Source organism: Cupressus sempervirens, chromosome 2, assembly GCF_028749045.1.
Source record: "Cupressus sempervirens isolate cs-2001-9-10 chromosome 2, ASM2874904v1, whole genome shotgun sequence".
Taxonomy (NCBI): domain Eukaryota; kingdom Viridiplantae; phylum Streptophyta; class Pinopsida; order Cupressales; family Cupressaceae; genus Cupressus; species Cupressus sempervirens.
In genome coordinates, this window is record NC_143119.1 from 15,779,491 (window position 1) to 15,799,436 (window position 19,946).

Below are 19,946 nucleotides of genomic sequence, written 5' to 3' on the forward strand. Positions count from 1 at the left end.
GTCGATTTAGAAGTTATATTCTTACTTGGGTTTCTTATCAAGTTTTTTGTTTCCTTTTTTCAACCAAATTTTTGAGAAAATATTCTGTGGCATGCTTGCTAATGTGTGTTTATAGCAAGTTATGACTACCTTCATGGCACCTCCTCCTACAACTTATTTTTTGGCTTTTCACCCTCAGGATAATAACATCATTGCAATTGGGATGGAGGATTCAACAATCCAGATATACAATGTCTGAGTAGATGAGGTTTAGTGCATCATTAAAAATGGTGACTTCTAACTTGTGTCTTTTCAAAACTTGTTTAAACTGACTAGGTGAAAATGAAGCTTAAAGGCCACCAAAAGAAAATTATAGGCTTGGCATTTTCACACACTTTGAATCTATTGGTATCTTTTGGGGCCAATGCCCAAATTTTTCTTCTTTTTTTATATCCATTGCCATCTTATTTTGTACATTCACATGTTTATAGATTCAAATTACTAAATGTTTGGCCAATCATCTAGCAGCTCTATTTTTGGAGCATTGATAGATGGTAGAAGTGAAAGTCAAATTTGGTACAAGAGCAGATAGGAAGATCATCACCATCGATTGGAGATACAAGAATACAATTCCATAATGATCAAGTTCACTTGTTGGTTGTTCACGAGAGCCAGCTTGCTATTTATGATTGTAGGAGTTGAGAATCTGACTCTAATAATGCACCAAGATCACCTACAATGCAAATAGCTTGCTGAAGAGAAACCTAGCACTAGTGGATTTAACCCTAAATGGCGACCAAAATTTGTGACCAAGTTTTAAAATGGTTTGATTGGTCGTGTTATAAAGAAAATTTTTATTTTATTTTAATAACTAGCTCGTGTTGGTTGCAATTGTGATGAATTACTTTGGTCGGAATTGCAACCAACATGGCAGCATAAAAAAAAAAAAAAAGGCAAAAATGTAATTCACATTTCATTTGCGCTACGAGTCTGCATCAACATTTGCACAAAAAGGGCACAAGGGCACATCTGCATCAACATTTGCATGAAAAGGGCACAAGGGCACAAGGGCACAGGTGCATTAAACTTTGTTGCAACTTATTGCTATGTATTGATCATTCATGTTATGGGAATTTTTGCTCTTCTTTTTGACTTCCCATTTAGAAAAGGTGTTTAAACTTTTTGCTGGCTACTCTTTGCTGCGAAAATGCCTCCCCTAGCTGGCTTGTTTCTCCCTTTTAATGCCTGCTACATTCTTAACATGGCTTCTCTTTATTGGCACCTTGAAATCTCCCGCAGTGGCCATAGCTTTCTATCACTTGCATGAATTTCTTCATTGGCCTACTCTCTGTCTTTAATCTATGCGTGAGATGGGAACCTCTTCAATAAGCTTCCTCTTTGTTTGTTGTATGGGTGACTTTCACTACATTTTTCTTGTATTCAGCTGCTCGTCTGCTCCTTTAATTAGCTTTGAGTGTAGCTAGGTGCACTTAGCAATTGAGGCATTTTCTAAGGACATAAAATTAAGACCCCACTAAACACCCATTGTTTGTGTTATTAACATGGGCTTGGAAAAAATAAAATCCCATCAACGCACTCAAACTCCTAAATTTATGAAAAAGGAATTGAGGAGCATATATGTTGTGTTTTTTCAACCCTAAATGAATCATTTTCACCATTCAATATTTTGGAATATGAAAACTTCAAATACAAAGAGCCTCTCCTTAGGGTTTGAACATAATCACTGATTCTTTTACTGAGCCTTCATGTGGTTTCCTGGAATTTTTTTTGGATGATTTTGCCACTTTTGTTTAGAGATTTTTTCCATATTCTCCATAATTTTTATACGAAGTTAACTATGTTTGAGTAATGAGAATATGTATCCTGTTGCTTTCAGACCTTTATAATAAAAAACCCCTTATCGCCTTCCTGTAGCAATTGCTTTTTATGTTTGGAGTAGAATCCGTGGCTTTTCCTACTAAACATTTGGGCATTCTTCACCATTTTAAAGGTATATAGTGGGTTATTTCCTCCATAGAAAAAGTTATGTTTTTCCTTTCTATTCTCTACATATAATTCTTCCATCTTCATTGTAGGAGTTGGAAGAAAATCATGGGGTTCTAAAAATTTGTTATTATTGTTGAACCCAACTTTTATTCCTATAGAAGATTTCAATTTGTAACTCACATGCAAGTATCTCAAATGTTAGAAATCAAGTTTCATTTTCTTAGAGACTTCTCACTAGATATTTTTGTTGGCATTTCATGAGTATAGCTATTTGGGTCTGGTTACTATCATGTATGTTTGCAAGTGTTTGAAAACTCATACACTTTTTTCTTTTTAGTTATGCATGTAATATCTCCAATATGTGGTTCTCTTTTACTTCTTCTCCTATGTTTTAAACCCCCTTCTTGTAGGATTACGCTTTGAAACAAGACTCTAACTTATCTCTGTGAGTGACAAAAAAAAGAGAAATCTACATGAACAAAATTTCTTTCATTCTTGCTATGATCATGCACATAGAAGCTTAAACCCCTTCTAATCTTGCCTTCTTTCTGTTGTATAAAACCTAAATGTATATATGTTGCTTAATTGTTAGAATTAAATCTTCGATTGAAGCTCTAACTCATACATTTTATTAAAAATCTGTTTTCTTGCTGATTCAAAACTTTGGATTCATAGAATTTTTATTGTGAAACTAATTAGATGGAAGCAATTGAAAACTTTTGAAGAATATGAATATGTTTAAATTTTTATTCTGCAATGCATTTGGTGATTCTTGTGGATCACCATGAAAAGTGTTGGTATGAAAATTGTAAATTGTAATTTATTTTGTCAGTATTATTCTATTATGGTATGATTAATATTGCTACAATTGATGAATTAGATAAAAGTCTTCTAGGTTCAAACTGTATGTACTAATTTGATCAAAGTTTAGTTTCTATTTATATCTACCAATTTATCACATCAAGAAGAAGTACTTGAAAAAATAGATTACGGTCTTCTTCCTTTGAAATGGATGTCATTTGAATTGACACTGAGTTTCTTATTAAATGCAATTGGCTACTTTGCATAATTCACACTAATAGAAACAGCAACACCAACTACTTTTTACTCTGATAGGAAGATAAAGCATATACATTGAAGTACGCAAAAAATGATATAAAAAAAGGACAAGTATAGGTTGCCATAAAAACAATAAACAGAAAAAATGTAAAGATGCCCTATAGATGATTTGTTTGAGGCTTTTTGAATAGATCTCATTTAATTACATCAAACAAATTTGGAGGGGACAAAGCATATTTGATTGACTAAACTTTGAGGTATCTTATCCATCGTCATCGTATGCATCATCTTATCTTGGAATCTGTTAGGTTAAACCTCAAGAAAATAGATAATCTATTTTCAATTGTGTGTTCTTCTAATCTAGAATCTGATAGGAAGATAAAGCATATACATTGAAGAACATAGAAAATGTTCTAGAATAAGGACAAGAATAGGTTGCCCATATAAAACAATAAATGGAAAAAAAGAAAAGATTCCATACAGATGATTCAATTGATGTTTTTGACTTGGAACAATGTCAAACAAATTTGGAAGGGACAAGGCATATTTGATTGACTAAATGTTTAGGTAGCTTATCCATCATCACTCTATGCATCATCTTCTCTTGGAATCTGTTTAGTTAATCCTCAGGAAGCCTAGACATCATCATCAAAAGTATTGTCTTCTCTCAGACTTTGTTTTTGTAAGGGTTCTTCATCTTCAGAATTAGTGTATGCACATCTCCTTCGTGATTTTGCTGAAACTGGAGAATTTGTCTCGCCATCATCAGAGTCTTCTAGACTTGCAGCTGCAAGAAGATCTTGGGAATTTTTCGTATCAGCTTCTACCTTATCACTCATATAATTTGCCTCATTTTCCATGGCAATATCAGGTTCCTCCATATTAGAATCATAAGCCTTGTGATCCTTATCCTTCTTCTTTTTCTTCTTTTCCTTCTTTCTTTTCTTTTCAGACTGACCAGCCTCATCATCATCATCATCCCTGTCGTTACGCTTACTCTTCCATAATTCTTTCACATGTTCAAATTGTTCCTCTTGTTGCATCACCCACCTCAATTCTTCTTCTTGCTTTCTCCTTTCCATCATAATCCTTCATTCTTCCTCAGCTTTTCATTTTGCCTCATCAACCAGGACAAGTTGGTGTGCTACTTCTAGCTTTTGACGGCTTTGTTATTCTTCGCGTTCTGCTGCTTCTCTGTGAACTTTGGCAGCATCAAGAAAGTGTTTATAGTAGTCCACATGTAACTCTATCTTCTTCTCATCAAATCCATGTGTATGAGGGCTTGGCACTACTGACAGTTGTCTAAACACATGAAGTGCATTCTTTAATTGAGACACTGCTTGACGAACCTCATCAGCAGTACTTTTTTTTTTTTGAAGTCTTGAAGTTGAAAACTTCTGCATGGCAACACCAACATCAAAGCGTAACATGTAATTTGAGGGTGCCAAATGTACTGCTCTTAATAATGTTATTTTACAATCTTGCCACTGTTCTGCTTCATAATGTGATTGAGCTAAATATAATAAAATTTGGGTGTCAGTGCCAAAATAGAATTTCCTCAAACAATTTTGATACATTTTCACTGCAAGCCCAGACTGTCTTTGTGCAAAGTAAACATGTGCTAGATTTACCCACACATCAGGCATCTGAACAAAGATGTTTCCTACTACAGCTTCTTGGACCTATGTGAAAATTTCCTTTGCAATATCAAAATGACCCCTTTCAGCTAGCACAATGCTTGCCCCATTTGCAGCATAGACATTTCTAGATCTTTGAGCCAACACTTTACAATACAGTTCCCTAGCCTTATCAAGATGTATTCCCTCCACATCTAGATCCTTCTTCTCATTGCGTGAAGCTGCAAAATAATTCCAATTTCCAAGAGAATTAATGTTAGCATAAGCATCCTTACCATCTGATACATTTTGTGCAACTTTAATTGTTTCTTTTGCTTTAAGCCAGTCATCTATTTTCAGTTCCAGGTTGTCAAGCATGGTAATCACATTTAATGAGGTTTTATCCACCTTAAGTGCCTCCCCAATCAATTCTAGGCTTAGTTGGATCTCATTTTGAGCTTGGGCCATGGTTGCAAGTCGTAGATATGCATCCACATAATCAGGAAACTTGAACAATATTAGCCTGTACAAAAGATTTTCTTTTTCAATGTCATGTAGCTGTTCAAACAGCCTAGCAAGATTAAATAGTATGGTCTAATGATTTGAGAGAAAGAGTTGAGAGACAGATGGAGAGAGAGATAATACAAGTGATAGAAAGACTCCTAGATAATATTCTTGAGGACAATGTGTATTATAGTCCTTACCATGTTTTCCTTTGATCTACCAAAAGGATGGTGGCGTCCTGCAAATGGCATGGCTCTTTCTACCACTTATATTATCTCTCTCTCCATCTATCTGTCCATTCTTTCTCTCAGATCATTTGACCAACATTCCCAAATCAAATTTTGACCCTATTTAGTGGATTCACAACATAAACTTCAAATGCTTCTCCTATCAAATATGTAGATTTCACAATAGCTAAGAAACATAATTGTAGGCATCATGGTCACATTTTTTTGGAAATGTAATTGGGTTGTGTACCCAAACAATGCAAAGAAACTTCCACACCTTCGATTCCAAGTCTAATTCATCTGTAAGAATGATTGCTTGCCAACAGTTGCTGAATACATTTGAAGCTCATGAATACAAGGTCCTCCAACAAATGTATTCAACAACTGTTGGCAAGCGATCATTTCTAGCTCACGAATACAAGGTGTAGGTCATGAATACAAGGTCCTCCCACAAATCTATTTAACAGATATTGGCAAGCGATCATTCCTAGCTGCTTTTGTTTTATAAGGTTTGTCTCAATCCCAATAGGTTGTAGTTTCATTTTCTAGATGCACTTCGTCGCTTGGGTATACAACTCAATTACATTGATTCCAAAAAAAGTGACCATGATGCTTACAATTATATTTCTTAGTTGTTGTGTCCTAAGATCTCTTATGACCCTTTATGACCGTTTACAATCCCTAAGAATAAATCTTAGAGCTCTTAAAATATCGTAAAGGGTCATAAGAGACTCCTAGGAGGGGCCATGATGAGCTTCCACCTTCATGTGGTTGGCTCTGTTAAGTAGAGAATGCTATAGTTTTCACAAAACAAAGAGAAGCTCAATAATCCATAGACAAATTAAATTAGACTTATTATCCAAAACACATAAAAAACATGCACATAAACATGGTAGGCACTAAATAGAGATAGTTGGAAGAGAATTAAAAAAAAGATTAAGGATTATGTTATTTTAAGAAATATTTAAATAATAATTATAAATTGAGTTAAATCAATAAGTATTCGTTTCTACCTTTTCTAATATAAATTTAAATATTTAATTTTAAAAAATAAATTGTTGACTCAAAACCAACAAAAAAGTAAGTTTGAAGAACAATATTAGTTTTACAAATTTTAAAAGCGATACTGATTAAGTGACACTAGAATAAGTAACATATGTACAAGATGTCATAACCGACATTTGTATAAGTAACATTTATTTGCATAGGTGACATTTTCATAACCTCATCAGTAGTACATTTTTTCTTTTGAAGTGTTGAAGTTGAAAACTTCTGAATGGCAACACCAACATCAAAGCATAACATGTAATTTGAGGGTGCCAAATAGTAGTAGCGGCCAGCAATTTCATAATCACCTTTTCTATGATAAGTTTGTGCAAGATTATAATATGATTGAGATTTCATGAGAGGGTGGTTTGTTGAAACAAGAGCTATCTCATTCAACTGTTCATTTGGATCTCCACATTGCTAATCACTTGGATCAATGCTTTTCTCTTTCTTCAAAAAATAGGTTTGGTCCCAAAGCTCAGCAAGTCAAGAAAGTGAACCATTTAGGTTAGTATCTCCCCTCCCAAATGATTTCCTCAAAATCAATATAGATGGGTTTTGAAGGAGTAATCCACATCCAATAGGAATGGGTGGTACTAGTAGTGGAACTTTAAGCCCTGTTTAATTTTTCTTTTCTACTTCCTTAAGTACTCATTCTAAAAATTAGATGGAAGCTTGGGCTATTCTCTATACTCTTGAGAAAGCTTGTGTATCGGTCTGGAAAATGATTTTTGCAAGATGGACTATGATTCTTGTCACCCTTCTGAATAGTGGAAATTTTCTAGATTGCTCTTGGAGGCTAGCCCTAGTGGCTATGCTGATGTACAATTTAATATGTTTGAGAATGAATATGAAACTTTTTGTTAATATGATTCTAAATGTTAATTAGTTAGCTATAGATGCACCCTTATGTGTGATCTTTTTTCTTAAATCAATATAAAAAGGTGTGGCCCCTCAGGCCACAATTTAGGTGGAAATGAAAAAATGTAAAATAAACATAGATATGAGATAAGAAAAATAATAAAAAATGGAATAATACAAAAGAAATAGTCATTGCTAAAGTCTACCCTTCTCATACTTTGTCACTTGCATAAGCTCAAAAAAGGAGATGATATAAGCCCTAGAAAAGACATAGTTGTTGAACCTAGGAATTCTCATAAAACTTTTCAATGTGGAAATCGTTTATGATCATGCATCTAAAAAATAAGTCTCGCTGTAGATTTTTCTTAAAATCATAGTCAATGAATTTAAGGCCCCAGTGACATATGTTGTTGTTCAAAAGTGGCACCATACTAGACTATTTGCAAACAACCATGTAGATAGGCATTCTATAGATAAACTTGGGAACATCTTGCCAAGTCTTCAATACATAATAAAGCAACTAAATTTCATAAATTGTTATTTTGATAGTCGATTTGTTTAAATATTGCCCATCAAAAATTACTTAGTACATCTCATATTTTTTCTGCACAGGAGCTTGCAGTTTTGAAGAATTTGATAGCGAAGAATTTGAAGAAGATATTGTAGCAAAGGTATATTTGGTGTTCTTTTTTAAGTGAAAATGTGATTGGAAATTTTGTATATTGTCATATTTCACTTGCAGAAAGGTCAAATTGTAAATAGAGGTGAAGTTGTATGGATTTAAGTTTCTTCTTCATTATTTATAATGCTTTCGATTCCTCCTTTGTAGTTGTAAAAATACTTGTTTATTTTCACCTTTCTAGATACCCTTTACCAGGTTCTTCAAGATTCCAAAATATCTTGGGCTGACCCCACTCTAGCATGTCCTAACTCCTACTTGGTTCAGAGACCTAACTCCTTTTTATATGTGTCTTCCTCTTACTACTCCATCTGCAGGTTGCAAACAAATCATCCTTCTTCCACCAATGAGTCATTCCATTCAAGAAAGATCATGTCTGACGATATCAACGCACAAAAAAATAGGGAGGCAATTGCTAGACTGTGGTCTAACTTAAAAAGAAAAGGTGATGAAAAATTTTATTGTCCTTACAAAATGTGTAAGGGCTTAAAGACTTGAAGATATCTAATCACAACAGCTGAGCAACATTGTAGGCAACATGGTCACATTGAAGGGGGAAATGAGTATCACCCATTGGTATGTATTTTAATAGTTTATAAATTACATGAGACATGATTTGATGATGACATCATGGTCATGGTCAATATAAGGTCATCATTTTCATATAGGTGAACATCCCTGAGTTTCATGTTATGGACCATGACAATTTGGAGAATGCGGATTTCCAAACGAGGGAACATGGAGGTGTGAATATTGAAGTAGAAGGTAATGATACCATCGAAGAAGATCACGATGATGAAGATCATGATGATCAAAATGATCACAATGATCAAGATGATAATGATGATGATGATGATGATGATGATGATGATGATGCAGAGTTTAATGTACCTTTACTTGAGAAGGCAGAGAAGCCCCTATATGAAAGCTCCAAAACAACTCTTCTTGCCATTGTATTGCTATTAGTGAACTTGAATGTAATGAATGTTTTATCCAATGTAGCAATGAAACATATGTTAAGGTATGCCATCTTCTTTCATTATTTTACTCATAGTTCCAATACAATTAACATTGGTTTCGTGTAGCAATTAATATTCTTTAAATTAAGAAATTATATTTTTGGTCGTAGGTTGATAGGTGAGTGTTTGTTACCACCATCAAACATTCTACGTCGCTTGTACTAAGAATTATCTGCCATCATGAAAGATATTGGAATGGAGTATCAAACAATAGATGCATGTCCGAACGATCATATTATATATTATAAACAACATGAATTTGCAACACAATGCCCTACTTGTCATATAAGTAGATATCAATCAGATCGATTAACAAAAAAGGTGCCTCGCAAGGTTCTTCGGCATATTCCCATTATTCCATGTCTGTAATGATTATTCAAGTGCAATAGCTTGGCACAATTCATGGATTACCATGCATGCAATAGAAGTCAAGATGACATTATGCGAATGCCTACAGATGGTTCGACATTTAAGGAAATAGAGGGAAAATGGCCACACTTTAAAGAAGAACCTCATAATCTCAAGCTTTCATTGGCAGCAAATGGTGTCAATCCTTATGGAGAGATGAGATCTACTTACTCAGTGTGGCCTGTTTTTGTTATCAATAATAACACACCTCCTTGGTTGTCCATAAAGAGAGAGCACATAATGTTGACACTGATTGTTCCAGATATTTTTTGATTTAGTGGTCATCTAAATTAATTTATTATTACTAATCCATCAAATGGTCAAAATAATTATGTAATTCTTTTTCTCATTCAACTAGGTAAGTACCAAGTCAAAGATATCAACATATATATTTAACCCCTTATCAACGAGTTGGTGGTGTTATGGAATGGGGTTACTATGTATGACATTTGTAGACCAATAGGACAAAGACAATTTCAATTTCATGCAATGCTTGTATGGACAATACACGATGCCCCTGGGCTAACACATTTTTGTGGTATGTTCTCTTCTTGACACCTCTTTTTTGGTATGTCAAAGTTAACACATTTAATCCAATTATACACGATCTTGTAGGTCTTTAGACAAAGGGTAAATTTGCATGTCCAATTTGTGGTCCAAAGATGAAATCTCATCATTCAAAAAGTTTAAGAAAGCAGGTGTTTGATGAGAATAGACACTTTCTGCACAGAAATCATAAGTATCAAATTACCGAAAAACATCTTTTCAATGGTCTAAAAGAGACTACATCAAAGCCACAGAGAATGACACCTCACCTATGGAAGTTGGCATACAATAAAATAAATCGTCGAGGTAATTTCATTCCATTTGATGCTTTTTGTTTCAAATTTATATTTCGATATTGTGTTTTGTTTATTGATGATGTGATTGATGGTTGTGAAGGTCGTCAAGACATCAATGTCCAACTTTCAAAAGGACTAAAAATTTATCCTACACAATTTACTAGGTTTTCATACTACGAGCAACTCCCAATTGTGCATTTGTTTGATCCTATGCATATTGGAAAGAATGTAGCAGAGACATTATGGAAAATCTTGGATGGAAGGCGTGACAAAGATCAAATTGTCAAAACTTGTAGTGACATTGAAGAATCAAACCATGCAATGAAAAATGGTATTCGACCAAATAACAATGGAGACGGGATTGATACAAGTTCCCTTAGTTGGTTATTGTCAGAGCAGCAGAGCAATGCTATAAAAGAAGTGATTAAAAAAATATGATTTCCCATAGGATTTGCTGCGAACATAAACAATGTCATATCAAATAAAAGTGAATTTGGGCCAGGGTTGAAAACACACAATTGGCATACATTTGTTAAGGTAATTCATGTTATTTTTATTCACTATATATTTATATACTTCATGTAGTTTCAATTGCATTCTTTTATAAAATATCATTTTAGAAATATTGCAGTACGTTCTACCTCTATCTCTCCCACACCACTTTGCCAACAATGTCAAACAGGTTATATATGACCTTGGAAAATACATGAGGTGGTTGTCATCTAAAGAAATCAATAAGGAAGATATAAAATATTGGAAGAGAAAAATTCCTCTTCTGATGTGTGAAATGCAAAAGTGTCTACCTCCAATTTTTTTCAATGCACAAGAACACTACCTCATACATCAAGTTGAGGAGATTGAATTGTGTGGACCTGTACCAACTAGGTCAATGTGGATGGTTGAGAGGCACTTGAAATTTTTGAAAGGCTTGGTTTGACAGAGAGAACATCCCGAGGATTCTATGGTGGAGGGATATATGGTATACCAGACCATGGTGTACATTACTGAATATCTTCCTAAGTTTGCAGCAAACATCCATGTAGATCGTATTTGGGATCCCAACTCAATTAAAAAATTTGAAGGGGAGTACTTGATGGGCAAAGGTAGATAGAGGAAAGTGAGAGGTAAATCTAAGATTTTATTGTAGTTAATTAATTCATTTAAATCTTCAGTATAAGTTATTTTTAATTGGTGTATTTATTTGAAACAGGTGGTCAAGAGTGGGATGCAATACATTTGTATATTGCAAACAATCTTGATTGGATGACAGAATGGATTGAACAATGTCAACAAAATGGTTTTTCATTAACATGGGAAGGTGTTGCTTCATTGGTTACAGAAGCTCATCATAATGGAGATTCCAATGTTATGTTGATGGTAGTTGATCTAGTAAATGGTTTAAGAGGTGGAAAGGTACGTAGAAATTTATTAATGATCATAACTCGACGTATGTTTCATATCAACTCATGATGCAAATAATTTACACAGATTTCAAAAATTTTAGGTCAAGCACCACAAAGCTATGTACTATCATGGCCACAAATTTTGCATAAAAAGGTTGGATGACACAAAGAAAACTTGTGATTCTGGGATAACTGCAGTTTTCGAGGTCACCAATATATCATCTAGAAGTGACATACATCCTCAAAAATCTCAAAATCAATACTATGGCATCTTGGATGATATAATTGAGTATGAATTTAACACCTTCAAAGTAGTTCTATTCGTTGTCAAATGGTACAGGTTACAACTAAATCAAAATTATCCAAATAGAATGATTATTCAACATGATAATGGATTTACAATGATCAATACAAGGTCGTTTGAGCCAGTTGGAGATGAGCCCTATGTTCTTTCAAGCCAATGTGAGCAAGTGTTTTACTCAGAGGTTCCAAATAAATAGGGTTGGTCATTTTTTGTTAGACATGATCCAAGAGGAAGCCCGATAAAGTATAATGTTATGGAAGAAGAAGATATTGAAGATGATGAAGAAGCAGATGATAAAGATCAAGATTATGGTGATGACGATGATGGTGATGGTGATGGTGATGTTGATGATGATGATGATGATGGTGATGATGATGATGATGTTGATGGTGATGATGGTGATGATGATGGTGATGATGGTGATGATGATGGCGATGATGATGGTGATGATGGTGATGATGATGATGATGATGATGATGAAGAAGAAGATAATCACTGACTACAAACATCATCACCCCTTCTGTTGACGATCTTGCATTCCATATATAAGGTAAATTTGTTCATATTTATGATGTTTCATATTGTTCATGTTGTCTTCTAAGTTATTTGTAGCATACATTTATCATGTAATTTTTAGCGAACTTAAGATAAATTATTAACATATGCAGGAAATTTGATTATATATTTATTGTGTTCGTTTCTAATGATTACAACATATGTTATTTATAGTTACCAATTTTTATGTTGTGTCTGATTATGACCCTTTTTGCAAACAGTCAATTGACTATAGGTACATCATCACCCCTTCTGTTGGCATGTTTGCGATGTTGCCTATTGTTCATGTTGTCTTCTAAGTTATTTGTAGCAAACGTGTATCATGTAATTTTTAGCTAACTTAAGTTAAATGATTAGCATATTTAGGAAATTTGATTACATATTTATTATGTTCATTTCTAATGATTACAACATAGGTTATTTATAATTACCAATGTTTATAATGTGTCTGATTGTCACCCTTTTTGCAAACAGTCAATTGACTACAAGAGATTTGACCTGTTTGGCGTGGATTGTGCACAGTGACATGGATCAACAGGTATAAGTCAATAAATAGACATAATTTTCTTATATTCTTCTTGTTTATCATTGAGCATGTATGTTATAAATGAACATTATATAATCATATAATGTATATATAGACAAAGAAGGTCCGTATAGAAATATAATTGTATAATCACTTTCAACTTACTACATTTTATATATGTCACTTTCACTTTCCATTTGATGGATTGCAGGACCCACCAAATAGGTACTTGTCAGATCTATCTACATCGAATGAGGGAAATGAGGAAATGGTAGATGAAAGCTCTACATGTAGTATAGCTAAAAGAGGGAGATCAACTAGAGGTCAAAAGAATAGAAAGAAATTTGATAAACGGATGAAATTTTTCCTTGCTAATGGGAGGTCATGTTCTTATGATGATGAGACCAAAGGCGACATCAAGGTGCCCTTTCGGTACTCACACATTGAGAAAGAATGGATACCCAATGAGCTACCTCCAATTAACACAGATTTTTGTGTTAATGAGAGGATATATCGCATTGCTCCATCCTCATTACATGGTTTGGGCCTATTTTCCATGGATGGGATAAAGGTATGTTACAACAAAGTTGTCGAATTGTTCAAGTATGTTAGTCCATGTTACAATTACAATGATTGGATGCAGATTGTTTGATATAAAAAAAGTATGCACAGGTATGGGGTATCCGCTAATTATATACAATGGACAAAAAATGATCAAATTAAAAGATTTGCTATGTACATTGATGGGAGACCAAAAGCAATAGGTAATATTGTAGGTTTTATAAATAGTACACGACCTGCTTCAACTAGTAAGCAACTCAATTGCATATTTGAGGTGCATGAGGGGAATGAAGTTTTTGTTTGTGCAATAAAATCAATAAGTGTAGGGGAAGAATTGCTAATTGATTACCATTTAAATCACATAGATACAAACAATATTACTATCATGAGGGTTGTAAGTACTATTTACCATTTTGTTAATAAGTTTTTTTTTTCTGTCTATTGCTTTCAGTTAGCTGAATTTTTTATGTTTAATCTTTGTGACAGGATGATATGGATCTGATAGATGATAGAGGTTAGCAGGATGCTACTCCCACCCCTTCTTCAGCAAGGGTAAACCTTTTTGAAATTGTACAAATTAGATAGTTGAAAAATTTTATATTATTACATTATTTTATTTACAGTTTTTGAGTTTTTATGATAGTTTTACTGATATTCCTCTCACAATTTGATGTTCAGGATAAGGGTAAAGCAGTAGCAGTGACGATCGAGCCACTAGCTATGCATTCTAATGAGGTCGATATTGCTGATACTCCAAATTTTATAAAAATGTTTTTAAAAAAATTAGGCAAATTAATTTAGAAGCAATGAAAATTTTGGATGAGGCAAATATGGAACCCGAGGAGATGAGGAAGAGGCTATCAGAATTGAAAGCCCAAGCTCAGCATTATGAAGTAAGCTCTAATGAATATTTAGTTATAACAAAAGTTCAATAAAGATTTATATTTTATAATCTTTTATGTTGTGAAGTAAAATATGTAATATGTGCAAAAATACTTTATTGATGCAATTTTTTTAAAGAGTTGTAAGAAACTTTAACTACTATATTCTTGTTATACAAGAATTGGTTGGAATTGATCCAGAACGTGGTCAAGGAAAATGCAGTGAGGGTAGTAGTAGCAGAGTTCCAGTTGCCACTGGTAAAATAAACTTTTAATTGACAAGTTAGAAAGAATTTTTTATTTTGAACATTCAAAACTTCTTAACTCTTACTTCTATTATTTTAGAATGTCTTTGCTAACAATTTATTTTTCAAGTCATCTAGTGCAGGAGACTCCTATGAGGTTGATGAATGCCCGTATGAGGTTGCCGACTACAATGTCAGCAACAAGGGGACATCCAGCTCGTAAATCTTTTTTTTGCTATATTTGGTTTTGTGTTAATTATGAGTTGATAATATGTACTTTAATCTTGGGATGCATCATATATTCTATTGTTTTTTTTGTGGTAGGAGATGCACCGTCTGGTACACCACCAAATGCAGATCATAGTACATCTATTGGTGATAATTCATCGTCATTTCTTGGAGCTACCTGTGTTTCTAGCACGGGATCTATGGAGACATCGTTGTTGATTGACCATAATGAATTAATGCCTTTGAAATGTCCTAAGCTTCCAGGTACTTTAAATAATTATTTTTTATATTGTAATAAGGATTTTCTTGCAAGATGTAAACATGATAGGAAGTGGTGAATGCAAGGGCTTTTGATGTGGAGTGATACCTCATGACCTTTAGTGTGTCATATTGTGCAAGTTGTTTAATTATTCTAGAATTCCTTTTTATTAGGGGTTTGGTAGGATCATCTGAATTATCAATGACCTTTTGTCTATACCAGTAATTCTCTAGTTTAGTAATTTGGTACATTACAATTTCATGCTTTGAGTAGAAGATACTAACTAATTTTTCTACAGAGAACCAAAAGTGGGAGTCTTCTTTCATATGATTCATTTTAATGGTTTTTGCTATTAATTATCCCATGACATTTTTTGCAGGAAATGATACATTTTATTGGAGGCTTTATGACCTCACGCTGTGAAGATTTGGGCCCACCATACATACTAGGTTGTTGTACATCATAACTGAACTAATTTTATCCCACTATTTTTTTTCATATCATTGATTGGTGCAACATTTTTCCTTTCATTCGAGTCTTTTCTTATACTAGCTATATCTAACAGTTTTGTGTTTTTCTTAAAAGGTGGAACTACCAATCTCAAAAATTAAAAGATGAGCTCATCAAAGATATAGAGCATGAGTTTGGTAGTAATATTTTTTATCATAAGAAATTGTTACAAAAAGCTGCCAGACATCTTAAGGTTGTGAGGGACACATATAGAAAGAGCCTTGTCCACAACCCAAAGTACGAGCGTCCTCCCTTTGTTTCAGTGAGGGACTAGAATGAGTTCATTTTGGATGCAAAGGAGAAAGGGTAACGTTCGCATGCACCAGCAAATCCAAAAAGGTATGCGATAGTATTAACTACTAGTACATTAATGAGAAAATTTAGGGTTCAACTTCAGTATCAACAATTTCAACTAGCTCAATTTAATCTATCTATTGATGAAAGGTATGTAAGTCATATGCTGACACAATTGCTTATAAATCTCAATCTCAATCTAGGCATAAATCCTACATAAGATATATTGACAAAATGAAGCCCTTTATTCATATTTAGTGACAAATTTTAGAGCCTATGTCTCCTATGGGTTCTTTTCTCAAATTTTATCTTCACTGAACTCAAACTCTAATTCAACTAAGAAATTCCTACTCAAAGTTGTGACAACTGAATCTTGTGATATGACGTACCATGTTAGATTTTGAGTCATAAAAATAGGCAACGCCTTGACCACTATACTTGTTGACTTTCCCTTTCTTTTACAATAATTGCTCGCTATCTTGAGTTTCCTATCCCCTGTTTTCTTTTGGGTCATGTGTGCATCAAATCTGCACTTAATCTGCATCTAAATCCTGATGAAATCCATCATTGAAGATATCAAATCCCATATTCTGTAGTATTCTATTAATTATGATAATAGTATATAATGTTGTCATTAGTGATTGTTATTTTATACTGTCATCAATTCCATTTTGTGCTTTGTTGCATATCAAAAAAAAAGTGCATATACACTATACATCAGATTTAAGTGTGAAGCATCACAAAATCCAATCTCTATCTTTAGATAACAATGTAGTCTAAGAATCCTAAAGAATTTAAAGCTGAGAATTTCCACCACATCTAAAATTCATTCTTCTTTTTTAGTATTTTTCATTGCTGTTGAAGCTTTGATCACATGGATTATGTGTCTATACCCAACCAATAGATTATCCTTTTTAGGGAATCCCTACTTTTTCTCCTATGGAAACTGTAAAGATGGAAACTCATTAAGAGATTTTTCCTGATACCACCCTGCTTCCAATATTTCTCTTCTGTTCCTTAGCTCTTTGCAAGCTCACAAAAGGCATATCAGCTTTGGTAACATGTTAATTATTTGTGTGTAGACTAATTCAAACACATATATCAGTGAAGTAAAGAGATAAAGTACCAAGCCTAACACATCTACCTTGGGGAGCACTCTCAAAATACAACATAATGTACAAAAAAATTCACAGTGTGTACAAATGACTTTTCATGTGATTTGAACCTTCACCTACACCTCTTGTTCCTTCACATTCTCATCCTTTTGAATTCAATATTTCTCGCTATGTTGTTTTGTCAAAATCCCAAAAATAGGAGTTATTTCTCCAACATACTACCACACATAATCCTCAATTTTGGTATTTAAATTTTGTTATTGTAAATATCAAAGGTATGTAATTCATATGCTGACACAATTGCTTATAAATCTCAATCTCAATCTGGGCATAAATCCTACATAAGATATATTGACAAATGAAGCTTCTTATATGTTCTCTCTGTGACCAAAGGCACTCACCCTTATAAAACCTTCACCTACGGCTCCAAACCAACTTCCTGGAGTTGTAACTATATGTGCTTTCTCAAGGATCTTAGTAAAAATATCCCATGAATTTTGACCAGGAAATCGAACCCATACATATGGTGCATTTTTTCCTCCAAATTCATCAAACCCAAGTGAAGTAAATGTTTCCACAATGATTCTAGTATTCTCTTTATATCATCTAACATATTTCAAACTTTTCATAGGTTGCAGGACATATCAAAGGCAACGAAGGTGAGGCTGGAAAAGGTTGGGCAGCACAAACTTGGCTCTGGGGGATATTCGAAAATCAAAGCACGCATTGTAAGTAGCAATAAATGAATTGCAAAGAAAAATTATTTATAAAATGCAAATAATTTTCTTAATTAATAAAAAATTTTAGGGTGTTGATTTTAATCTGGAAGCCACAGAAGAACACAAAAAAATTGCCTTCAAGCAAGGCTATGCAGCGGTGGCTGAATGCCTACGGCAAGCTTCCATTGCCCCAACCGAACAATCTCCTGCATCATGTGCACAGGTAAATATGCCAAAAAATATATTAGAAATTGAATACTTGAGCAACAATTTATTTGATAATAATGTGCATGGCATTGCAATGCAGCCTATTAATCTTAACACAGATCATACACAGCATCATGAAGCCCCTGATGTGCATCATACTGTTGATGGAGGTGCTCATTTGTTATTCAAAACTAATTATGTAATTATTAATACAATTTAACATCTTTAATTGAACTTGGTGTAACGTTTTTGTGTTGAGGATATAGAATCATGTCGTGCTGAATGAGTTGCAGAGGATGTTTAGACTGATCAGCAGGTAGATCATGTGGCACATTTAGGTAAATAAAATCTATGTTTCGTTCTTTTAAATTAATTTTTTGATTTATAGTTCTTTTACTATAATAAAAACTCATAATTCACTAATATAAAATGGTGTGAATTTAACCTCATGAATTACTTGTTATTGCAGCGGACCCCCCTTTGGTGCAGCGGCCTCATGGTGTTCTTGAACGGATGAGGAGGAGACATGCATTAGAACCAGTAGAGGAGGGGGATCCTAACAAGGACATTGATATTCCTCTTAGAAATTTTATGAAAAAAAGAAACAGAAAGAAAGAAAAAAAGAGATGATTATTCATGAATGACTTACTCTTGAATATTGTTAATGAATATTGTGTTAATGAATTATTCATGAATGACTTACTCTTGAATGTTGCATGTTAATGAATTATTCATGAATGTTGTGTGTTAATGAATGTTATCATGTGATTATAATGATTGAATATTCTATTTCAAAAATGGATGAATTGAATGTTATTAAATGTTAATGGGGAATTTAGAGTGATGTTGGGGGGGGGGGGGGCAAATGAGCTTCCACCTTCACATGGTTGGCCCTGTTAAGTAGAGAATATTTAACTATTCTTGAAACCAAGTGAAGCTCAAACTTTAAAGATAAGCTTATAGTTAATAGTGACAACCAATTAGCAAGTCGAAATGAAGTTCTTCATTACAGGTACCTTTTTAGTTTTTAAAGCACGACATCACGTTTTAATATTGTATAGTTTTTTTCTCTTAAGTTAAAGTATTCTTTTACTATAACAACATAATTTATGACCATTTTAGTAACTATTCTAACATCACTTTATGAAAAATCCCGTTTCTCAGATGTTGAGCATGGCTGCAGTTGTGCAATTGGCATTTCAAAGTATTGGTGTGGTTTATGGGGACATAGGAACATCACCACTTTATGTGTATGCGAGTACTTTTCTTGATGGCATCAAACATCCTGATGACGTTCTTGGGGCTTTGTATTTGATCATATATTCTCTCACTCTTTTGCCCCTCATCAAATATGTCTTCATTGTATTGTGGGCCAATGATAATGGAGATGGTAAGATTATAACAGCTCTAGTTTCACTTTGTTTTTAGGTCAAAGTTTGATCTTTTTGATGTGAAAACATGTGTTCTAAGTTTAAAGGGACGGTTTCTTTTGCAGGTGGAACATTTTCTCTTTATTCTTTGATTTTTCGCCATGAAAATGTCAGCATGATACCCAATCACCAGGAAGAAGATAGGAAACTCTCCTCATTTACACTTGAAGTTGCAGGTAAACAACCCAATAGAGCCATTAGGATAAAGGAAGCTCTTGAAAAAAGTAACTTTTCCAAGAGATGTTTGTTAATACTAGCCCTTGTGGGGACTTGTATGGTTATAGGAGATGGCATCCTCACCCCTTGTATCTCTGGTACATATTATTGTTTTTACAATATGTAATGCTTTTTGTTGTTATTTTTCAATATATTGTATGCTTGTTATATCAATGTTTCAATAGTGTGATCTATTATCATATGTTAGAAATCAAATGATCTTGAAGTCTACTTAATTCACAATA

The 19,946-nt window shown here is 33.7% G+C and overlaps 1 pseudogene; it reads right to left on the reverse strand.

The window, feature by feature from the left end:
* Positions 1-3,571: 3,571 nt before the first annotated feature.
* The window catches only part of LOC149570859 (protein CTR9 homolog pseudogene), an 80,371-nt pseudogene continuing 63,996 nt past the window's right edge, over positions 3,572-19,946 (reverse strand).